The following is a 25,650-nucleotide window of genomic DNA, read 5'->3' on the forward strand; positions in this document are numbered from 1 at the left end:
ACCGGTTGTTTTACATTAAGAAGGTTTGTAGTCTGCCCTGTTGTGGCAGGACAGGTAGCTTACATCCTTCTAAGCTGGGAATTGCTGATTGAAGGCTCAGCGTCTTCTATTCAAAACTTGATTAGTTATGGTTTAAGCACTTGGGCTTCAGGCCAGTTATTCTACATTAAGAAGGTTGGTGGTCTGCACTCTTGTGGGAGGAGAGGCTGGATTCTGCCCTTCTGAACTGGGAATTTCTGGTCACAGGATTATTGTGCCTGCTTATTTGAACTGTTTCTTTCTGAAATTGGTGCTCCTTGTTGCTGTAGCATAGACCAGATTCAGGCCTTCTGAATCTAGCTTTGTTTATATAACTTGAGCACTGATCCAGGCCATCTTTTCTTTGGAGAAGGTTCCCCTGCACCCTAGTAGCAGGAGTGTGCAGTTAGAACTTGTCTGATTGAAGACTGCTGGAACAGGGCTCAGTTTTGAGCTTTTTCCGGTTAATTTGGTAACTTGTTTAAATCAGTTTGTTCATTTTCTATTGTTTTATATATATATATATAAAATTGCACTTTATTCATCTGCTTTTACTGTATTTGTGTTTCTTCCTACTTTATTAATAGGGGCATTGACTACAACTCTTAACTGAGATATATAACAATAAGTATAATTTTCTGTGCATTTAAAGTGTTTTTTTTATTGTATCTGCTTTATTTTCTGAAAAAAGAACAAAAAAAATACTGGTTTCCCACCTTTCTAAGCTAGTATAATCCAGTTTTCAGGTTAGTGCTGAATTCAAGGCTGTGTTACAAATCTCTGTGTTTGCCCAAACCTTACTTGGATAGAAGGAAGCTTCTCTGTTCACCTGTGAGAGAGGGGAGCTTTGAGCAGCCTATCTGTCCCTGGAGGAGTAGTTTCCACCCAGAAATTAGTAGTTTATTGGCCATTTTGGGCCAATTTCTATCTCATTCATTTCCCTACTATAAAAAACACATTTGCCCGGTTTTGTGTGCCGGGCAGCACCGATTAGCTAGGGTATAACTATTTCCGGCTCAACAAAGTCTCCTCTTCAATTTTTCCCTTGGAACTAGACAAACTTTCAACTTAAGCAGTCAAGCCATTCATTTCTCAGCCCGGCACTTGCTCAAAACTCATAGCAAGCACTTATAAACCCTAGCACTAGACCCCCCTATACTGTACAGAAGGACAAGGCTCTCTATTCAACCTTACCAGCCATTCAGTAAAACAGTTCACTCTAGCTATCCAGGCATGTCCAAAAGGCAGTTTCAGGTGTACTCTCCAGTCCAACTGGTAAATCTTGGCATTTTGAGGCAATGTTACAACTGCCTCATGTACACAGACAACCCTCTCCTCCTACAACCAAGCACTAATACATGCGAGAGATGCAATTATACAGTCAAACTGGAGGCTAAGCTCTCTAAACCCAAGACTGGATCAGACAGTCAAGAGGAGAAGGGAAAAACTTGCATCACACCAACGGTCTCACATAGACCCATTAAACCAGCACTGGCAAAAAACACACATAAATACACAAAAACATACTCGAAGGCTCTAAATAAAAATCTGCAAAAGCAACAGAGACCTCCAAAGCAGACATCCAAGCAACCTCCACCCCCCAACACAAACCATGAAACACATACTTCACAAAACCAGTGTGCCACGCAATCACAGCCCTTAAGGCAAAATAACATACCCAACATACTAGTAATAGGTGACTCTATAGTCAAGCACACTGATGTCCCACTCACTAGGCTGAATAAAGAGAAGGTTACTGTTAGCTGCCACATAACACAAGCACTCAGGTCACTCCAGAACAAGTACAAATATGACTCTGTCATTGTCCATGTTGATGTGAATGACCTGAGCTGTACCTCCATGGACTACATGGAAAAAGAAATGGAAGAGCTCTCTGATCACATAGTCCAGGCCGGTATGACCCTGACCCTGTGTAGCATCCTGCCCTCACTGAGATTGATAACATGGCATAAAGAAAAAATTATCAATTTTAACAATTGGCTAAGTTTCTGGTGTCATTCAAAGGGGATCCAGTGTCTGTCCGCCTAGGATGACATACTCAAGAAGCCACACTGCTTCGCTAGAGACAGCTTGCACCTGTCACCCTTAGGCTTTTGAATACTGGCCAAGGCTCTTGCCACCCCCATAGTGCCTTTTTTAGGCAAAGCTCAAAAGACAAACCCACCGCCATAAATAGCACAAGTAACAAAAAACTGAGGGTAATGCTACTCAATGCCAGAAGTCTAAACCTCAAAATGCATGCACTTGAGGCACTCCGCAGTATGGAGAAAATTGATATATGTGCAGTAACAGAAACCTGGTTTAAGGCTCCAGAGAGCACCCCAGCACTACCAGGCTACAACTCATACCATACATTTCGGCCACAGAACCCGGACCGAAATACAAAAGGTGGGAGCACATCCATATTCATCAAGGATACGAACACCTCCAGGTTAGTGGCACAGCACGATGCTTCAGAGATCATCCACGTGCAACTAAAAATGGGCAAAACTGCAGTTCAAATTGTCACTTGCTACAGATCATCCACCATGTCCCAGGACCCCCATTCTATGTTTCTGGAAACACTGGGAAACATAAAGGTCCTACCAAACACCCTAATACTGGGTGATTTCAATTACCCTAACATTAACTGGGAGAACTATTCAAGTACTAACTCCCTTGCCCAACATTTCCTAGAATTTATAAACTCAAACACCCTAGATCAACTGGTCAACACTCCCACCAGAGGTGACAACATATTGGACCTGGTCATCAGCAATATGGGTGACTGGTGTACCACACTGGAGGTCAACCCCTCGCTGTTTATATCTGACCATAAACAAATCACTTTGGATATCCACATTCCTTCCCTACCCCAGGACAAGGAAACCACTGTGAAAAACTTTTCAAAAGCAAACTTCACGTTACTTAAGACCAAGGTGGAAAGTTTCAAAGCCCCCATGCTAAAGGATAATGTTGTCCAAGCTGCAAAATCAGTAACTCAATAAATATACTGGTCAGTCCAACAAATGAATAAAACCAGCCCTCAGGAAGGCTGAACAAAAGTCCCAGTATTTGTAATGAATCGCACTGGCACGAAGAAATTAATAATTTCTCTCTTTATTTTATACACAAAAAAAACAGTCTCTGGTTGAGCGCTTTCATCTACTGACGTAGATTTCATCAGAACCACTTACACCTTTGTTAACTCCCTTTTTATATGATATTCAAGTCTTCAATTAACATGTCATAATTGTAAAATCACATCATTAACCCTAATACTTAAAACTCATCAGTATTTAAAGTGCACAGTGCTGAATTCCCTCACTAAACCTATATAAATAATTACTGTTTAAAAACATACATAATGACCTATAACAACTACATATACAATTACATGTAATAACTTCCCTTACCTATATATGATTACTAAAATACTTTAAAATAATTATACATACTAAAATTTCTAGATAAAATTTTTATATGAACAGTGCTATTCATTACTAATATACCCTATTATCTATCTAACATGGGTTTTATAGAAATATATTCATTTAATCCTGGATATTCTGATGCATTTAATTTAATTTGCCAACGTGTCTCTTTTTCCAATAATTTCATCTTGACATTGCCTCCCCTAGGGTTCACATACAACTGTTCAAGGATCCCAAACTCAAACTTCCTACATTCTTTATTAGCTTCACAGTGTCTCCATAGGGCATTATTCAGGTCTTGCCTTTTCATTCTGTAATAATGTTCATAAATCCTGTTTTTTAAACATCTAGATGTCATCCCTACATAATAACATGGGCATGTTGAACATTTAGCTAAATAAATCACATTTTTAGTTCTACAATTCCCCTTACATAACTTCACTTTTGTTTTCTGAGTGTCATCTAATGTGATATTACTGGCCACCAAAATGTACTGACACTGATTGCAACATCCACATTTTGTCATACCTCCCTCACTATTTTCGACATATTTTAACATTTTGTTTAATCTGCTCTTTAAATTCAGTCCGTTCCTGTGTACAAATGTTGGTTTTGGACCTACTATGTTGTATATATCCTCATCTGTTCCCAATATATTCCAATTTTTTACAATTATGTCTCTGAATTTTTTCACTGAGGGACCGTATTGCATCACACAAGCTCTCCTGTATTCAGTGTTTGTTTTCTTGGGGTTACCTATACCTTCCTTGCTCCCTAAAATAGGTTTGTATTTTTTTCCCCACTCTTGTTTTACATATTCCACTACATCAGACACCATACGTCCAGGATACCCCCTGTCCATAAACATTCTAGCTATATAATTTAGCTCCACTATTACATCTTCATAACATGAGGTCATCCTAGCGGCTCTAATACATTGTCCTTTTATGATGCTTTTTTTCTGATAACTGGGATGGCAGCTCTTGTACTCTAGATAGTCATTGCTAAATGTCTCCTTTCTATACAAGTTGGATTTGAACTTCTTATTCTCAATAGTAACCATAGTGTCTAAATATGATATACTTTTTTTATTCGTACTAGTAGTAAATCTTAAATACTCATTCCTACTATTTAGATAATTCAGGAATTTTTGTAATAATTCTTCACTGCCTTTCCATATGATAAACACATCGTCCAAAAATCTGAGATAACATCTTATATTACTGTTCCACTCAGTTTCGAAGATGTGTTCCTCCTCCCAGTTCAATAAGAATAAATTTGCAAACATGGGGGCACAAGCTGCCCCCATGGCTACTCCCTTATTTTGCCTGTAATATTCTCCTTGAAACATAATGAAATTATTTCTCAAAACTACTTCCATGAAAACCATTAAGACACTTATTTTTTCCCATGGTAACTTACTATGTTTACTCATACTTTCTTGAAATCTACTAAGTCCCTCTTCCTGAGGTATACTTGAAAATAAGTCAACCACATCTATTGTGACTAATAAACAATCGTCCGTGATATAATCATTTCTCAATCTGGAAAGAAAGTCCCAAGAATCCTTTACTATATGTGGGATATGTGAATATATATTTTTTAACCATCCATCCACTACCTTCCCCATTTCAAAAGTTTTTGAATTACTTCCAGAAATAATGGGTCTGAAAGGTGGTTCCTGGATGTTTTTATGGACCTTGGGGATACCTACTGTTGTTCCTATAATAGGATACTCTATCTTCACATAATTATATATGTCCATATCTATTCTATTGTCTATTAATAAATCTTCTATTATTAAATTAATGTTATGATATGCTACATTAACTTCATTTAATGAGGTAGCCATATACTTTCCTGAATCTAATAATATATTAGTAATTCTATTATTGTAATCTTCAGTATTGTATAATACTACCCCCCCCACCCTTATCGGGTTTCATAATTCTTATTTTATTATTATTTTGCATATCATTCAATATCTGCATTTCCTTTTGAGAGAGATTTGTAATAAAAGACTTGTTTGTTGCAAATTCTGCATATAATTCCTTTATAACCATCCTTTCATATGTAGCTAGAGTGTTGTTTAAAGGGGGTGTAAATTTGCTAGGTTTTCTATACCCATCCATACTTGGCTTCTCTTTCCCTTTGAAGTGCACTGCCAGGTTTAGTTTCCTTATATATTTTTTAAAATCTACCACATAGTCCACCAAGTTACCCCTGTTGTTTGGTATAAATTTCATACCCTCAAGCTGCAAAATCCTTTACTAATGCATTCTATGGGCACCTACAAGAATGCATGGATCGTGCTATCCCAAGCAAAACCAAGACTCACTCCTCCAGGAAAAGGAAATCAGTCTGGTGGACCCCTGCCTTAAACAAGCTATACAACAGAAGGAGGAAACTAGTACAGAAAAGAGTAAAATCCCAAGAAGGGAAGACATCCCTGATCAGTATCAGCAAGAAACCACGATCCCTCATAAAATCATCCAAGGCGAGCTTCAAAAAAAAAATTGCCAAGGACTCCAAAGATAACCACAAGGCATTCTTTAGCTATGTCAAGAATCTAAGTGACAATGCTCAGATCTGCTCAGAGTTAGTGCAGAATGACACAAAATACACTGAACCAACCAATATTGCCAACATCCTGGCAGACAGGTTCAGTGCAAACTTCACCCCCTCTCACCCCTAAAAGGGCCCATAACCATGCCAGAAGACTGTAGAGCCCCTGAAATCACAGACACTCAGGTTAAAACAGCCCTCTCCAAAGCCAAAAACACAGCATCAATGGGACCAGATGGTGTCCCAGGCTGTGTCCTACATGAGCTCAAAGATTAACTAACCCCTCACCTAAACACACTGTTCAAACTCAGCCTCTCCACAGGCTACATACCCATAGAGTGGTGCACAGCAACATTTATTCCACTCCACAAAGGTGGATCCACAACAGACCCCGGGAACTATCACCCTATATGCCTGACTAGCTTGGTCTGCAAGGCTATGGAGTGCATCATCATGGAACTCATTAACAGAGACATTAGGAACCTCCAAAACACTGGACCCTACCCAGTTTAGCTTTGTTAAGGGCAGATCATGCCTCCTAAACCTGGTGGACTTCTTTGAGACAGTTACCAAGGTTATAGATGGGGGAAAGGTGGTACACACAGCCTACCTAGGCCTCACAAAGGCCTTCAACACCATTCCCCATTCTGGTATTATAGACAAGCTCACCAGCCTGAGCATAAACCCCTATGTGACAAGATGGGTTTCCAACTGGCTCACTGACAGAACACACATGGTGAGAGTTGCGGGAGCTAGGTCTGACTCTAAACCGGTTACAAGTGGCATTCCCCAGGGCTCAGTCCTAGGACCCCTCCTGTTCAGCATATACTTCTGAGAGGTACAGGCAAGCACAGGAGGACGATGGCTGACCAAGTTCGCAGATGACTGCAAACTAGGGGCTATAACTGACTCTCCAGCTGACACAGACATCCTCCAAAAGGGTCTCACTGAGACGGATACCTGGTGTCAAAATCATGGCCTCAAGCTAAATGCCAAAAAGTGCATAGTCATCCCCTTTGGAAAAAACAAAGTACCCACAAACTACCACATAGGTGGTAGTCCCCTAAATATGGAAAACATAATAAGGGATCTGGGGACCCAAGTAGATAGTAATCTCGCCTTTGATAATCACTTTGCCAAAATGGTTAGAAAATCCTTCTATGTGGCCCACCTAATCACAAAATGGTTTGCATCCAGATCAAAAGAGGTCTTTGTGCCCCTCTGCTTATCACTCATCAGACCCATCATAGAGTACAATGCCCCATTTGGGATGTACCTTACAAGACACCTGCAACAGCTGGAAAGACCACAGAAGTACCTCAAAAGAGGATCACTGGCTTCAAACAGATGCCCTATGCAGCTCAACTGAATAAACTCCAGCTGTACTCGGTTGCATACCACCTACTCAGAGGTGATCTCTGCCTGACATACAAGGCCATGTCCAACCCAGAATTGATGGACATGCTCCACCTAAAGAAAATCTTATCCCCTCAAGCCACATGCTCTAGGGATCTAAACCTCACCACAACAATAAATAGGACATGCTGGGGGGATAGATTCCTGTCCCAGAGACTTCCTATGCTTTGGAACAAGATTCCAATCTACATTAGGCAGAGCTCCTTGCTAACACTCTTCAAGAGAAACCTTGACGAGTGGATGGGAAACAGAATGATTACCCTGGGGATCACTTCAGTGGCTCTGCTGGACAGAGGCACAGGGAACTAATCTAAGGGGGCGTTGAAAGCCAACACATTCTGGCTAGGCTTATAAATGCTTTTGGGCATATAGCCTAGTACCTACCTATGAACCTATGAAAGCACATTGGGGGATGTCAAGGACAGTAAACAGGTTTTTAATATGTAATGAATGATGAATGAATCCCATACAGCAGATAGTCTACAAAATAAAAAATAAGCTATGCTAAGCATTGCATAGCTCTGCTTACCAGGTGTAAGCATTGTGTAAATATGACTGCTAAACAATGAGTAGCCCAGCTAAGTGGATTTGCCCATTGGTAAGCAATGCTGAAGCTGTCCCTTTAATCACTGCCAGCCTTAGCTAAGCAGGTTTGCCCGTTGCTTAGCTTAGCTCAGCATATTCAAAACCATCTAATCATGACAAAAGGTGGGAAATCAGCCGTATTTAAACTCTGCAGGTGGGAATTTAGCTCATAACTGGTTGCAGATTCCCACTGTAGGCAATATGGCAAGAGTTGGTGAGGGCATGTGCTTCCGTAAGCAGCGCTGGGGCATACAGGAGTCCAAGGTCATGGTAGGATTCCTGGTAAATAACCATGATGAGAGACTGCTGCAGGGCCAGTACCAGGGCTCTCAATATAAAGCCGAAGCCTGGGAATGTCTCGCCCGTGATCTCACCAGTGCTACTGGTATCCCTCAGACTGGTGAGCAGGTCTGGCACCACTATGTTGACTTGAAGTGGAGAAAGAGAGAGGTCTTGGACTAGTGGGTCCAAGAAGCAAGGCAGAGGGGTGATGTCCCAGCAGTGTGTAAGTATTCATATTAATAACTGTTTACTAAAGTCCAGCCTGTGTATGTGATAGATAGGTATGCCTAAATATTTCTCTATTCCCTTTACAGCTGCAGCTGAGTGGGCTGTGAATCAGGAAGCCCATGCCTGCAGGTTGCAAAGGCTGCATTGCGTGGCTGGTGAGTAACAATCCTGCTTGTAGCAGTCATACCAAATAAATATACCATAGCAGAAAGTCACCTGGCAGTATAAAAACTGTGTAAGGGTGTCCTGAATAAACCAGACAATATGACAGTAATAGTCCCATACAGGTCATATTTCAATAAAACCGTAATTGCCTGGCAATAAAGTTCTAAATCCTGGGCTGGTTGTGTTTACTCTGGTATTGTATGGCATTTAGTGTTGCAGTCTCTGAATAGTAATGTTGTGTTAACCACTGTTACCCACACTGGGCTACATAAAAAATATGTCTAGGAATGTCTGTATAAGACTGTTGTAAGTACAAGGTCTGATTGTACAACCAAGAGAGACTTAGACATAAAACACTGAAGGAACAGACAGTAGTTTCTAAATAGCTCACTCTGATGAAACTCAAATTGTATTTTTACCACAAACAGCCATGGTTTGAATCCTGGGAGTGGTAGTAGTAAGCTTTATGCATAATCATACCTCTCAACTGTACAGATTTTTGCAGAATGTCCAGATAATTAGCTCATATTTGTGGCCTGTTTCTCTGTCTCCCTGGCAAATCAATGGGATGATCTCAAAATTGTAATCACTAAATAATGACATACATTTGATTTTCAGACCTCAAATCCTTCAGAAAATGTATATTAAAACAAATCCTGTTACTCTAGAAACTCTCCAAGTTTATAAGAGCAATATTCAAAATATGTCCCTATTTGTACCCCCATATTGTCAAGCTTTGTCTAGAGTGTGTGCATAAGAGATTGAGAGGTATGTGCATAATATTAACTAGGAATCAGGGAATATGTGTAGAAACAGGTAGAGTTAAAAAACATTCCCCCCACAGGTCTTTCAAATAGGAAAACTGTAACTGCCTGGCAATAAAGTTTTAAATCCTGGACTGGTAGTGTTTACTCTGGTATTGTATGGCCTGACATGAAGCATTTACCAACATCTGATATCAGAATAGTACTGTTGTGTCAACCACTTTTTTCACACTGTGCTACATAAAAATATGCCTAGGAATGTCTGTATAAGACAGTTGTAATTACAAGGTCAGATTGTACAACCAAGACAGACTTACAAAGAAAACACTGAAAGAACAAACAGCGGTGTCTAAATAGCTCACTCTGATGAAACAGAAATTGTTGTATTTTTAGCACACACAGCCATGGCTTGAATCCTGGGAGTGGCAGTAAGTTGTATGCATAATCATACCCCTCAACTGTACAGATTTTCCCAGAATGTCCAGATATTTGGCTCATAATTTTGGCCTGTTCCTCTTTTTTCCTGGGAAATCAGTGGGATGATCTCAGGATTGTAGTCACCAAATAATGACATAAATTTGAGTGTCAGACTTCAAATCCTTCAGAAAATCTATATTAAAACAAATCCTGTTACTCTAGCAACTGTCTAAAAGTTTATGGTCAATATTTAAAATATGTCCCTATTTGTACCCCCATGTTGTCATGCTTTGTCCAGATGTTGTGCATTAAGAGATTGAGAGGTATGTGTATAATTACAACTAGGAATCTGGGAATATGTGTAGAAACAGTCAGGTAGTGTTAACAAACATTCCCTCCACAGGTCTACCAAGTAAGAGAAGTAGAATTTAGCTATAAGACAGTTAAAGTATACACTGTGTACAAACATACCACTGCCCAAACCAAGGCCATAGTGTATTGTAATAATACCTGCAGAGCAATGATCATTAAAACTTTGAGTACTGCAAGGATATATAAGTTGTTAATTGACATCTCTCTCTCCCCCCCAACATATCTGCAACAATAATCTAAACACACAAATCAATGGGCAAGTTTACACCAAACCTACTGTCGGGACATATGTCCTATTGTTCAATAAATATTGAAATGTGTTTCTATTAATGTTCCATGTTGAAATACTATCATTGATGGCCTATTGATATCAATGTAACCTGCATGCCATTGTAATGGCCATTGTGGTTCCATATATGCATGTGTTCTGTTTGCTATGCAACTGTTCCATATCTGGTGTTTTGGGTTAATGGGAATACCTATGCATGCTGTTATAACTAATCCTGGATTGTGTTGACTATTACTAACCCACATATGTCCTAAAACTACAACTACATAGCACGTTTGGGAAGGCTGGTCCCAGCAGACCCACCTCTCCCACCTCATCTGGCCATGGCACCCAGCCCCAGCATGTCTGGGACCCACCCTGGGACCTCCTCATCTGCTGGTCCTGCACCACCTTTGGGTGGAACTGCCTCAGGGGATAGGCTCATCCCCTCCCAGGAGTGGGTGCGGACAGGATCCTGTCACCTGAAGTCAGGTCCGGGGTCTGGTGCATAGGGATCTCCTCATAAAATTGGGAGATCTGCTACTCCTGCTTGAGGGCCACGTGGTGCAATTAGAGAGTCAGTCTGCCTCTCCTGCTCAGCCCCCAGCACAGCCACCTTCAGGGCCGTGAAGGTGCAGTGGTGAATGCCCATGGGTTGGGATCTCAGTCCCACTGTTTCCATTTGGGGGCTCATGGGCTTCCGATTTCCAAACACCCCTCCCCATCCAAGGTGTTTACCCCCACATGTGTCATATACTCCCCCTGTATGCTGTCTTGTCTATCTTCCAACCCAACCTACCTCCCCAAATATACCTACTATCCTTCCCCGACATCCCACTCTCACCTTAAAAAAAAAGGGCAATCTGTTCCCCTCCCAAAGATTTTGCCCCATACATAACTGTCCATTTCGCACACGTGTCTACTGGACACATGTCATTTGGTCTAATTGGCTTCACAACACATTATTGTTGTCCTCACCCCCCCTCTCTCCGGGGTTTGAGTGCTCAAATATACCTCCAAATTCGATATATATGCACAGCTGTTGCTGTAGAAGAAATGGATAGCTATGGACCTTCCCTACACCCATCCTGCACATGCCTAGCTACTTTCCCTATTGTCTTTCCCTCTTTGTGCCCCCTTTTTCACAGCTTTCTTATCACCCCTTTTTTCTTTTCTTTTAAAGAAATTAGAGCGGGGGTAAGCAGGATTAAGCACTTGTAAGCAGTAGTAAGCAGGATTAAGCCTGTTTGCGCAGCACTAAGCAATGCCTACACAGATTAAGCAATTTTCCAGCTAACTGTCTGTAAGCATATTTAACTGGCAGTTAGCATTGCTTACCATCACGCAAACCTGTACAAACCCACTTACAAGTGCCTTAATCAACAGCCCTTGTTCTGCCCATCTTTCAGCTGAGATGTTGAATGACTGTGCTGCATTATATGTTTGAGAAAACATCACACATATCTACAGCTCTCATGGCTTAGTGGTAAATTGATGTGGCTATGGTGTGCATGGTCATAGGTTCAAGACTTGCAAGGACTGATTATTTTGTTGCTGGGCAGAACAAGACAGAACAAGGGCTGTTGGATACAGAGTCTTCTACAGCAACAGCTGTGCATATATACTGAATTTGGAGGTATATTTGGGAACTCAAACCCCAGAAAGAGGGGGGTAAGGACAACAATAATGTGTTGTGAAGCCAATTAGACCAGATTACATGTGTCCAGTAGACACATGTGTGAAATGGACAGTTATGTATGGGGCGAAATTGTTTAGGGGAAACAGATTGCCCTTTTTTTAAGGTGAGAGTGGGATGTTGGGGAAGGATAGTAGGTATATTTGGGGAGGTAGGTTGGGTTGGAAGATAGACAAGATAGCATACAGGGGGAGTATATGACACATGTGGGGGGTAAACACCTTGGACGGGGAGGGGTGTTTGGAAATCGGAAGCCCATGAACCCCCAAATGGAAACAGTGGGACTGAGGTCCCAACCCATGGGCAGTCACCACTGCACCTTCACGGCCCCAAAGGTGGCTGTGCTGGGGGCTGAGCAGAAGAGGCAGGCTAACTCTCTAATTGTGCCACGTGGCCCTCAAGCTGGTGTAGCAGATCTCCCAATTTTCTATGGAGACCCTATGCACCAAACCTTAGACCTGACTTCGGGTGACAGGATCCTGTCCACGCCCACTCCCAGAGTGGGGACAAGTCCCATCCCCTGAGGCGGTTCCACCCAAAGGTGGTGCAGGACCAGTGGACGAGGAGGTCCCGGGGTGGGTCCCAGACATGCTGGGGCCGGGTGTCATGGTCAGATGAGGTGGGAGAGGTAGGTCTGCTGGGACCAGCCTTCCCAAACATGCTATGGTGTTGCAGTTTTAGAACATATGTGGGTTAGTAATAGTCAACACAATCTAGGATTAGTTATAACAGCATGCATAGATATTCCCATTAACCCAAAACAACAGATTTGGAACAGTTCCATAGCAAACAGAACACATGCATATATGGAACCACAGTGGCCATTACAATGGCATGCAGGTTACATTGATAGCAACAGGTCACCAAGGATAGTATTTCAACATGGAACATTAATAGAAACACAATTCAATATTTGTTGAATAATAGGACATATGTTCCAACATTAGGTTTGATGTAAACATACCCATTGATTTCTGTGTTTAGATTATTGTTGCAGATATGGTGGGAGGGGGGGGGAGATGTCAATTAACGACTTATATATCCTTGCAGTATGAGGTCCTCTGACCTTTTTTCCTGTTTATGCCTTCCAGGTAGAATGTCACAGGAATGGCGCCCTGCATATACACCCCAAGAAAATGATGTCATCATACACTTTGTCATACTTCATCATAGCATCTTATTTGGGTGCAGGGCCCATGATCTGCAGAAGATGACCTCCCTGTGGAATGAGCTCATCCACAGGGTGAATGATGTCGGCCTGCATAACCACAGTTATGAGCAAGTGCAGCATTGGTGCACCGACCTGATCCACCACCTCCATCAGTGTGCTGCTGCCATTAGGAGGGACCAGCTAGCCGCAGGTGGGGGTCATGCCATCCAGCCCCCACTGACACATGCTGAGGAGCTCCTCGCCAGCCTTGGGGCACCCACCCGCCAGCCAAGCCAGCAACTTGAAGATAGCATTGTGGAGGTGGGTGCCACCTACACAATGGATGAGGAGCATCCAGGTAAGGCCCTAGGGCACATTAGTAGACCACTGTTGCTTATCCATCTTCATCTGTAAAGTATCTACATGCATATATCAGATAAGATAGTCTGTTGCTGCAGTGTAGTAATGAACAGATGTGCATAATCCCTAGTATTGTGGGTTTGTACTGTTGATGTACTGAAATGATGCTCCCACCCTGTACCAATTCCGCAGATGTGGCTACTGACATTACGTCTCTCACACAACTATGTAAGCATCTGTGGTATACAACTGGGGCAGCAGCCTGTAGCTGATGAGTATGGAGTGGTTTTGTTCAGGTTTGCCAGTACACCGGCCATGTTATGGCCATAGTATTTGCCATGCACACATTTAACACACCTACCCATAATGCATGCTGTACATGTTCACTTATTGTTGCTGTTAACTGCACTGCATCACAGTGGTCACCATGGTGGCATATCTGAAGGGTATGTAAGAGTCCTGCAGTATATCTAAGAACCTGTCAGTGCAAGATGTGTGGACAGAGATTAACATAATGGTGGGACAAATGGCCTACAGTAGGGACATGTCTGAAACATTACCCTTATACAGTGGCTACAACAGTGTATACACCACTATTACAATGGCAACTGTTCCTGATCTAAACAACGGCAAACCACAATACCACATTCCACACCTTTTACAACCTGTAATGTGATCCTAACATGAGCAACAGATGTGTAATATGGAATCCTACGTTAGGACAAAAAATATGGGGAATACGTACCTTAACAAACAAGGGAAGCATATGTGTTCACACACACTGCAAATAAAATATTGTGGAAGCAGGTTGTGAGGTACTGACAGCATTCACTCTTCTTGAGTACACATCTTCCATCAAGTACAGGGTCTCAATGTCACACCAAGTAATGGTCTGCTGTCCAAGAAGTATGTCCATGACATTTGCCCACTCACCTGCAACAGAGGCAACTGTGGCTTGCACACATCTTACAAACCATAGAATGGATCCCATATCCAAAAGATAGCAGTCAGGAGTGGGAGAAGTAGCCTTAGCTCACCATTGCATATACCATGGCAAACAGTGCAGACAGTCATGAATGTGTGCATGAAGTATGGGACAACATTATTGTAAAAAAAAAGAGATGCCCATCCAAGATTGATGACAACACATGTTGCAAACTGGTCATGGACACTGCCCAGAAACATGCAGCAACACTGAGGGACTTGCAGGAATGTCTAGCAAGTACTGCCTGTGCAGTACCTGTGTCGACAATCACCTGGAATCTGCATAAGTGTGGCCTATGGGTTAGGGTAATCAGATGGAAGAGTTGTTCCACAGGAAAAATCATCCAGGGCTCTCTACAGGTAGCATATGCATAACATCAAGTCTCCCAAAGGCATGTGTTGCAATGTGTAATGGTGTACTGAGACCAAGGCTGAAACCTACAGACAGTATTAATAAAGCTACATGTGGTACAAAAGCAGCACCTCACTCCTCCTCAGGCCCACCATCCCCATCTTTACCTTGCTGGTGCCAGTGTACACCTTTAGGTTTGCTGTTCATTAGCAGGAACTAGGCCGGTAGACATGGCGTTCTGAATTTGGAACACTGCAAAACAACACTCATGTGTGGCCCATAGTTGTCAAGCATCTGCAATAAGGCTGAGGATGGGGAGGGGTGTCATCCTGAAACACAACAAACAACTGAAGCATACATCCAAAGCTCACTAGGAATGGCTGTATCTGAACACAGTCAAGGTCATGAATTGTGCCAGACATAACCCTGACTCCACAGCAATAGTAAAGGCACTGTGTGACCTCCAAGGGCTGTGCACATGAGCTAACCTTGCAATCTGGCAGAGCTGGGGGACATTTGTAGGGCGGAGTAACCAAATAATGGCAAGTGAAGATGGGCCATGTTAGTGACTGCTGTAGTTCACTTAACAGGTGCTGCAACAAACCATTGTGTTCAGGGTGTGCACACTTATGCAACCCACATATTGTATGCATCTCATTCAGCATCTGCACGACTAACACATATGTTTGATACTGCATTTGATTGCACAGATCATATGTCACATATCAGGTGTGTATAATGTTAACATATGCAGTATTGTGGCCCCATTGCATATCATGGAAGAGGCTGTCATGTCAACAAGGGTGTGTACACTCCTCATATCCACATTAAGTTTTGAAGGTTGTCAGTGTATTCAGATTTTATTGCTCATACATGCACTGCTGATGATCAGACCTGCAAATCAAAGGTCAGGCATGAACTATTGACATCAGTCCTCATATCATCCTAGATATGTGTCAGACAAACACATAGGGGCTTTGAGCAACAGAGCAAATAGAACTGCCACACATATACCCATTCAGAAAAGGTGTGTACACTCATGAGGTATGCTGCACAGTATATGCCAGGGTGCTGTACAGGTGCACAGCAATACTGTGTACATGGGTGCAGTGTGTTTCAGGGGAAGGGGCATCCCCTACTAACACAACTCATGCATCACAGAGATATATAATGTTGGTAACAAGGATTGGGTATAGTTGCAGTGCATGCTGAGTGCCATATGTCATGCATGTTGACTGTTGGGTAATGAGAGGTCTGTGTAATATCTTTGTGCCACCTCACCTGTAAGTGTGTGTGTGTGTGTGTGTGTGTGTGTGTGTGTGTGTGTGTGTGTGTGTGTGTGTGTGTGTGTGTGTGTGTGTGTGTGTGTGTGTGTGTGTGTGTGTGTGTTTGAGTGTGTGTAGAAGTAAGCAATAACTTACAGGTCTTAAATTACATTTTTTTGTTTTCCCGTCACAGGTGGCGAGGTGGGTTAGGGTCCATCCTGCAGGCAAACTGATGTTAGTGTCCATACAGATTCTGACAATGATGATAGGTATGATGAGGCACAGGCAGGGTTGTCAGGGGCTGAAGCTGTGCCATCGGTTCACATCCTACTTTTATTCACCGGATCCCTGCACACAGTCACAATGCCCATACATACTCCATCACTAGTGGCCATAGATGAGGGACAGTTGGCAAGTGGTGGCATGGGACAGGACAGTGTGGGGACTATAGCATGTGTGTCTGTACACAGCAGCCATAGTCGGATGACCGGCAAGGTACCACACAGGCAGATGTACAGGGGTGCTCATAGGAGGGCTGCCATCATGCCCCTGGCAGAAGTGCCACAGCAGGTGTCACTAGACGCATGTTTTGGGCCATCATGGAGGCACAGGCACATATGGAACATTATACTAGACAGAGTCTGAGGCTCCAGAGGGCTACTCATTCTGCTGTACTTGACAACATCCTTGATCTTGCAGGTGCCCACAGTTATTTTGCAGAAGTCCTGGATAGACAGTTGGATGAGATGGTGGGGAATCCTCGACCGTGTGGTGTCTGTGTTAGAGCAAGTGGTAGGAGTAGGGCGACAGCCACGTGGATGTAGGCCAGCAACACCAACAGGTGGAGGTCTACGTGGATATGCAGCAACTCACAGCCTCTCCCGTAGTGGCAGTACCAGCACCAGCACTGCAGGGGGGGCTCCTGTCCACACCACAATGCAGCAGGCCATGTGCATGTGGTCCTGACCAGTCCCAACAGGGACGCGGAACAAGAGGACAATTGTCATCATCAGGGGAGAGTACCATATCTGGGCTTCTACTTGGTAGTGCCCGTGAAACTCCAGGCAGGCACAGTTCCTGTTTCCATGGCCGGAGATGGTGAACTGTACACCCTGCCATGTGCGGTCTGCAGCTGTCCAATAAACTCCTGTATAGGGCAGCCACATGGCAGAACTGTGCACATGCAAACACACACACACATACACACACACACACACACACACACACACACACACACACACACACACACACACACACACACACACAATCACCAACAGAGCTAGGGCACCACCATACCTATACATACCACATCTGCACAGCCCAATTGATAAAGAACCCCCTAACACACATACATGATGTCAACCAAACGGCTCGGCCTAGGCCCCTGGCACACCCACCACACACCCTGTGCATATGATGATACCTGTGCCACATCCCTGTCATCCATACCATCAATGCAGGGACATGCTAATATGGTTCTGATGTACAAGGTGAATGTACTAAGGTTTAGCAATGTAATGCTGTTTAACGTGTTTTCAGCTGGAATGTTTAATGCTCACATGTCAGGGTGTGTAGCTGTCCAGCCATGATGCATTATAGCTGTTATTAACACTGACTGGTTGTGGTCTCTATAATTTACTCTGTGTTGTAGGTGTCTATGTGTCAGCAGGATGTTGGTCTGCTGTCCTTTCCTACAAGGAGTATGGCACTGTGGTGACACATTGACTGTGTCATATCCTGGGTACAGCTGAACACAAGTAACAGGTCTGTATAATAGTTACTGCATGTGCCACATAGCTGATATGTCTGTGGGGTGTATACAGGTGAGTGCATGGTGGCTGATAGCAGCTTTTCTACAGTGGACAATGGTAAGTGTTCTGGGTGGCACACACCAAATGTTTGTGAATAACACACACACACACACACACACACACACACACACACACACACACACACACACACACACACACACACACACAGGCTTTGGTATTGATGCAATATACAGAAAATACTGTGCACATGGATGTACTTAATTATGCAGTGAACTCATTTTGGCCTATGTAATTCCACCAAGACCAAATAGCCAAAACATCACATCAGTAAATAATCAGTCTGCCAGTTTAATGTCATTGACAATGGTACTGGCAGGGTATATGTCTTCTTCCCCAATGCAGTGCAATCCTGGAGTTGGTAAACATAGGTGTGCTGATGTGGGTGGCACAGTCCGCCACTTTGAAGGGTGTGGGGTGGCATAGAACCACACATAGTGTGATTAACAAATACTTAACCTGTTAACATAAACTGTACAGTATAACAGCAGAGTAAGCAAGAGGGATACACACAACAATAACCCTAATGTGGGTGACTGTGCCCACAACCACACCCAACTATATATACCAACTCCAGTATCGCTGTACAGCTGTACAGTGGGGAAGAGGGGATTTACACATCCACTACTAGTTTTGATGGAATGAATTTCCACAAGATGATTCCTTTGAAATATTACCTTTTGCCAGTTACTTCTCAGACAAATGATCTCCTGGGACATATATTTTCTGCAAACTGAAGTAGATCCCTACACATACACACACACTTATGTCGCAATACTGAGAGTAGAACCCCTACCTAGGTACTTATTTCTACTAATGTGTTTGGCCTTAAATGCACACACCACAGAGCTTTTAGGATGAGGTGTGTCCTGAGTTTTCTGTTAAGTGAAGAACATCACCAGACCTTGTACAGTATGGTAATGGGGGATGTACTGGGTGTTAATGAACAATACATAGTATGACATACTGTCATATACACATTGACAAACACATACAGTCATAAACACATTTGACAGACCTCGGTTTAGCAGTGCTAACTACCTTGTCAGTGAGTCTATACTGTTAGGGAGTTTTTGCACACAGCACATTCATCATTGGGCTGGATAGTGTAATCAGTTACTTGTATGGTTGATGGTGACAGCGGTCCTCATACAGTGGACCTTGGGACATGTACTGGGGGTACCATGGTGTAAAGACAGCATACCCAGCACTCACACCCCATATTGGATATTGTACTCACTGAAACCCATGATAATGCTCTGACATACCCACAATCACACATTCACCAGGACTACAATACAAACCCTTGTCTATCTAATCAGTGCTACTACAGGGATATGCATTTATTGCACATGCCACAGGGATAATAGGGTGAGGGTTTGCCATGGCTCTCCAAATGTCAGCAACATCACCATCCCTTATAATGTATGGCAAGGTTTATTGTATTTGGGGAATGTGGCCTCAGAATGCTGTCTCATACAAATATGCACAGTCACACACAATTGCATACACACACACACACACACACACACACACACACACACACACACACACGCACACACACACATACCCACATTTGCCAGGACTCAGAGGGTAACCCACGCCTATCTATCCATTTGTAGAACAGTGTTATGCTGGTACTGCAAGCTTCAGGTAGCCCATAGGGTGAAGAGTGTAACAAGGTACATTTAATGTGAATTACAGCAGCAGCTATTTCTAAGTATAGTAATGGATGGGGTGTAGTGGGTGAGAAGGCCCTCAGAGGATTTTCAACTACAAGTTTACAAACACACAGGCACTGTTATACTCAATAATGCACACACACATTTGTCAGTACTGAGGTCCATAGGTGCAGGTGTTCCTAGGTGTGTACCAGGCTAATGTCCATGGAGATATCAGAAGAGTAGGGCATGTGAGTACACTGGTACTGTGCCACCTGACATTTGTCAGCAGTCCATCTATCAACTGATGTCACATGAGTGATCCCCAGGGTGACAGTTAAATTCAACATCCACTCTTCTGGTTTTCTCTTGAAGAGGGCCAGTGAGGTGTTCCAACTGACATGTATGCAACATATATTGCATAACATGGCCAGTGTCTGGGTTAGGGACCTGTATCCAAACATGTTCTGTTGACTGTGGTGTTTGAGGTATCTATGGCATATGGTGCATACAGAGTGGGGTTTCCTAGCTGTGGCATTCATAAGACAGCTGGGCAAACATGTAAGTGTCAGTCAATCAGAGATTTCCTGTAAGCAGCCAAGATGAATGCCTGACATCTGCACATCTATACAGAGGACAGACAGAGAGTAGCTAGCCAACATATTGTGCATTAGGATGAATATTCTGACAGATAGATGTCTGAAACTGATAGGTATACCATTACTACATGACAGCAGTCCTCAATGACATGTCCTAAAAATGTAGTAGTCTACAGTTAATATCAACATATCAGATCAATATCCAATAGGAGATGCATAAAAACATACAGGTCAAACAACAAGAACATGATGGTCAGTATACAGAGTCCAACTTTGCATGCAGGGGACTATGGTTCCAGTACTACAATCTGCAATCTATTCTTGGAAAAGCACTGTTAAAAGTAGTAATGTAATGATACAATACATGCATGTGTGACTGCATATAACCTGGGATACTACCCAAGTATGAAACACATACAAAGAGAAAAGATTGTGGCACTACCCATGTATACTTAGGTGTCCCATACAGTATACTCACACCCCTTGCTACTGTAATGACAGCACATAGAAGCATGTTATGTACATGTAATTATATACACTAATTAAAGATGTCATTACCCTGCTATTTTATCAGACTCGAATGTGATCACTGGTTACCAGGGCTGAGCTATGCTTAGCAGGTGTAAGCATTGCTTAACTGTAAATGCTAAGCAGATTTCGCACTGGTAAGTGAAGCCAACGTGGTGTAAGTGCCTATTCGTTTAACCGTACGTTAGCAGCACTTACTGTCACACAAACCCAAACAAACTTGCTTAAAGCTGCTCAAAACTGCCTTAACCACTCTGTATGCAACAGTCCTTGTTTTGCCTAGCAACAAAATAAACATCCCTTGCAGGTCTTGAACCCAGGACCCTGTACACTATAGTCACAGCAGTTAATCACTAAGCCATCTGAGCTGTGAAGATGTCTGTTGTTTTTCAAATATTTCATTCAGTACACATACTGAATAGCAGTGAACAACTGCTCTGACTACTACAATTGTTTAGTACTTGTAAGTGAAAAAGGTGTTTAATCAGTCATGTTCTTATATGTAAATATACACATAGATTAATATAGTGCAATACATCTGAGAAGTTGAACATAGCACTCATGTTTACACATAAAAGGATATATATATATATATATATATATATATATATATATATATATATATATAATATATGTTTATATATATATATATATATATATATATATATATATATATATATATATATATATATATGGTTCCCGTTTACAAGCTCAAATTGCGACATACTCAAAATGCGGAAAGCCGAAACCAGAAGATCGAAACCGCACAATCTCGAATAAGCAAAACACCGAAACTATCCCAAACAGCAGCTACGCAATATGAAAAGCTCGAAAAAATAATAAAATAATTTATTAACCACACAATTATTCCTTCTGCGTCCTAAAATATTAAATAAACAAGAACCAGTGCAACATAACAACTTCAGTGCACATACAACAAAATAGGAGCACGCCAGCTAACAATATCGGCTTCTGTGCTAAACCGCATGCCAGAAATCCAAATTAAATATTCATCAGTTTGTCCGAAAACAAGACTTATCCTCTTCTCATCTCAAATCTTCAGTAATCTGGCAATGGCCATCAAAAATTCTAAACATGCATAACTTGATCTATGCTTTAATACATGCTCAAATTTAGCATGGTGACGTAAAACCTTCCGTTTCTTGGGTGAAGGAGGTGTACCACAGCTCATACGAATCCTAAGCTCATCCACCCTATCTTGCTCTCTAGCCAACACTTTCATGAGTGCTGATAGGTCGGTCTGTCTGTGGCCCAGTAAACTCTTTAGCCTATGGTGCCATGCCTCTACACTATTCTGTGTACGAGGCAAAAGCAATGTATTTAACTCATCCACGTTCCAGAACGAAATTGGAAACAATGGTGGAAACCGAGAAAAAACAGTAGTCCTAGTACAGAACTTACGAACCTTGCCGAGCACATACCAATCAGAAAATTATCGCAGCAGTTCTATACCTTCAGCAGGAAACACTGCTTTAACTTCATCAAAACCACTGATTACATCACTCTCAGGCAAAAATGCTAATGCGATCAAACATTTCACATGCAACTGAAACAAAAAGTCTGTATTATACAGATGTGCAAGACCCAATTGTTGAACCTTTCTCCATATGTTCTGTGAGAAATGAAATAGACATCCTTTAGCTGTAACACCCTGTAAATTTATCAGTATACTTCTTCTGGCTGCTATCTCAAAGTCACTTAACACGTACTTCACAGATATTTCCAATCCATGTTCGTCCATTAAGCGCAACACACAATTCCACATGAAATTGTACGATTTAAGTGACTTCTTATTCATTATACAATATAATAATGGCACACTCTTATGGAACCCTCCGTATTGAATCAGCCCATGGATACTATACAACTGCCGGCACAATATCCCTTTGTAGAAGAACGTGCCGTCAACAAGCCAAATAGTGGCAGTACTTAAATCAAGTAAATTTTGCTTAATGGAAAACACCGCCACTGCTGTATCTGTGACAGCATCTACTGTAGTCTTAGTTAGAAATACCCCAGACTTAGTTGCAAACTCATTTACATTTATATCTTGCAAGCTTGCAATGCGACTACTACAACATTGTGATACCTTACATCGCATTCTTCCAACCTGCTGCACAAGTGCTTTACGAGCAGGCAAACTGGGAGCAATCACAGTAGAAGTTGACGCCAACACATCGTCCACTAGCAAACAAGGAGTATCTCTGGAGTTCCTCGCCTTCACCTTTAAACTATGGCATACTCTGTACTGCTCAACTTCAACAGGGTCTCCAGGATGCATATGCCTCACTGACTTCAACAACTGTTCCCCATTGGGCACACTCATAGACACAGCCCTACCTTTGCATTTTTCATCACGTTTCCATTTACAGCACCAGTAAGTCTTTTGTTTGTAAATCTTCTCTCTATGTAACACATAGCCATCTAGCAAAAGCACCGGAGCTTCTTTCTGCGATAAGACAGTCACATAAATTTCACCAATCGAACCTGGGGCAGTGTAATTACCATCTACAGGCTGCATGTTAATGAATCTATGTAACACTCGGCAGTGAGAGATACTTGTCTTTGTTTAGCATAGCTGTCAGCCACTTCTACACCTTTTAAATTTCGTGCTTCTCGTCTTTCGAGGTTCCAGTCTTTCGCCTTTATAGTCTCGAGATACTGCATTTCGATCATGTAGCAATTTGAGCTTGTAAACGGGAACCATATATATATATATATATATATATATATATATATATATATATATATATATATATATATACATATATATATATATATATGTGTATATACATATTCATACAGACATATATATATATATATATATATATATATATATATATATATATATATATATATATATATATATATATATATATATATATATATTCTGTCTCTCTCTCTCTCTCTCTCTCTATATATATATATATATATATATATATATATATATATATATATATATAAAACATAGGCCCGTGACATGTAATGTAGTCATACCTCAGCACCATAACTCTCAACCTGTTAGTGCAAGGGAACGTAATGCATGTATTGCAGTTATAAATGTATAATGTTGCTACAGTGACAAGGGTTGTGTCAACATACATGTTGTGAAGGAAGGCTCTTCTGAAACTGACATGTATGTCATCAGTTACTGACAGACATCATAAAATCATCATAGTGAAGTACCACACAAATCACAGTAATGATCCTATGGAATACAGAAGCAATAAGAGCAATAAACATGGACAGTCTGAAACAATCTGGTCAGGAGGTGTAAACACCTTAATGCAAGAAATGTGGAACAAGCCTGAGAAAGGGGATGTTTAGAGCCATGAAAATGGGGATATATCAGAAATACTGGACTAGATAAGCTCACACAGTTGATGCATTCACACCCTCCTGTCTGTCCTAACACATGCTAACTAGAGGAGCAGACATCCCAAGCCACATACTTCACACTAGTTAGTGACATACATATTCACTGCTCTGTCAGAAATACACAATACATATGGTGGCCAGGCAACAGTACATCTGACAAATATCTCGACATAACATCACCCTAGGGTAAATACACTGCACTGCTAGGCATGTCACCAAGCACTTTCTACACTACAGGCAGACTGCCACAACACTAATTCAGTTTACCTATGGGGGAATACACATGTAATTGCAAATATAGCAGGCACTACAAGCATGTAACAGCATGGAGTAACAGACACCAGTGTGAAAGTGCATACCCACACCCAATCTCAACTCAGTCACAGTCACATAATGGTAATCCTAAGTAATAGTACAGTCTATTGGCCTGTCTGAACAAAAGTCATCATCATGTTTGCCACTCACACATTAACCCTACATATACTGGCCCAATTCACAGTGTAGTCTGATGCCTGACTGTGGTATGGGACATGTCTCAGTCTGGCCCTACAAAAATATAGACTGATAGGGTATCAGAAACTGGAGCAGCATGCACTGTCAGATAGAATGGGACCAAGAACACTGACATCTACCCCAGTCTGTATACAGACTAAATAACATGATCACAATACACTGCTACATAATACAGACACTCTGTCAACAATCACCATAAGTACACAGACCTCACTGCTGTACAGACTACCACAGAATATCCAGGTTTTGTCCTCAACTATTAGGCCTCATTTACATTACTTGTCTGGCAGTCTGATATATCACTGGCTTGATATCAGGAATTGTGTTATTAAATAATGGTATACTGTACATATCCACCTCTTACTGCATGACATATGAACAAAGGGTGGCAGACTTGGGGGACAGAGGCACAAACACAGGGCCAATATTGACATACTGCAGTTATAAACTGAGAACATTGCTGGTGTAACATGGTTTGTTGTGATATATCTCTTCTGAGGGATATGAAGTCAGTAACACACATAGATGTACCATTTCCTTAGTACAATAATCAGAGTATGCTACTGCATTTATGAAGACAGAAAATGTGTGAGTAACACACCAAATCTCTGGCCCCAAACTCTGGCCAGTCTGCAGATAGCCCTACAGGTGAGAGTTTTCTCAACCATGTAACACTGTCATGCCAGACTTTAAATCATGCAGAACCACCACATCCACACAAACCCTGTTAAACCAACATTACTTCAAATGTAGAACAGCAATACTTACATTCTCTTCCCATATCTGGAACATCCCCCTCC

The sequence above is a fragment of the Protopterus annectens genome, chromosome 13.part0, assembly GCF_019279795.1.
Source record: "Protopterus annectens isolate FY-2018-M chromosome 13.part0, PAN1.0, whole genome shotgun sequence".
NCBI lineage: Eukaryota > Metazoa > Chordata > Ceratodontiformes > Protopteridae > Protopterus > Protopterus annectens.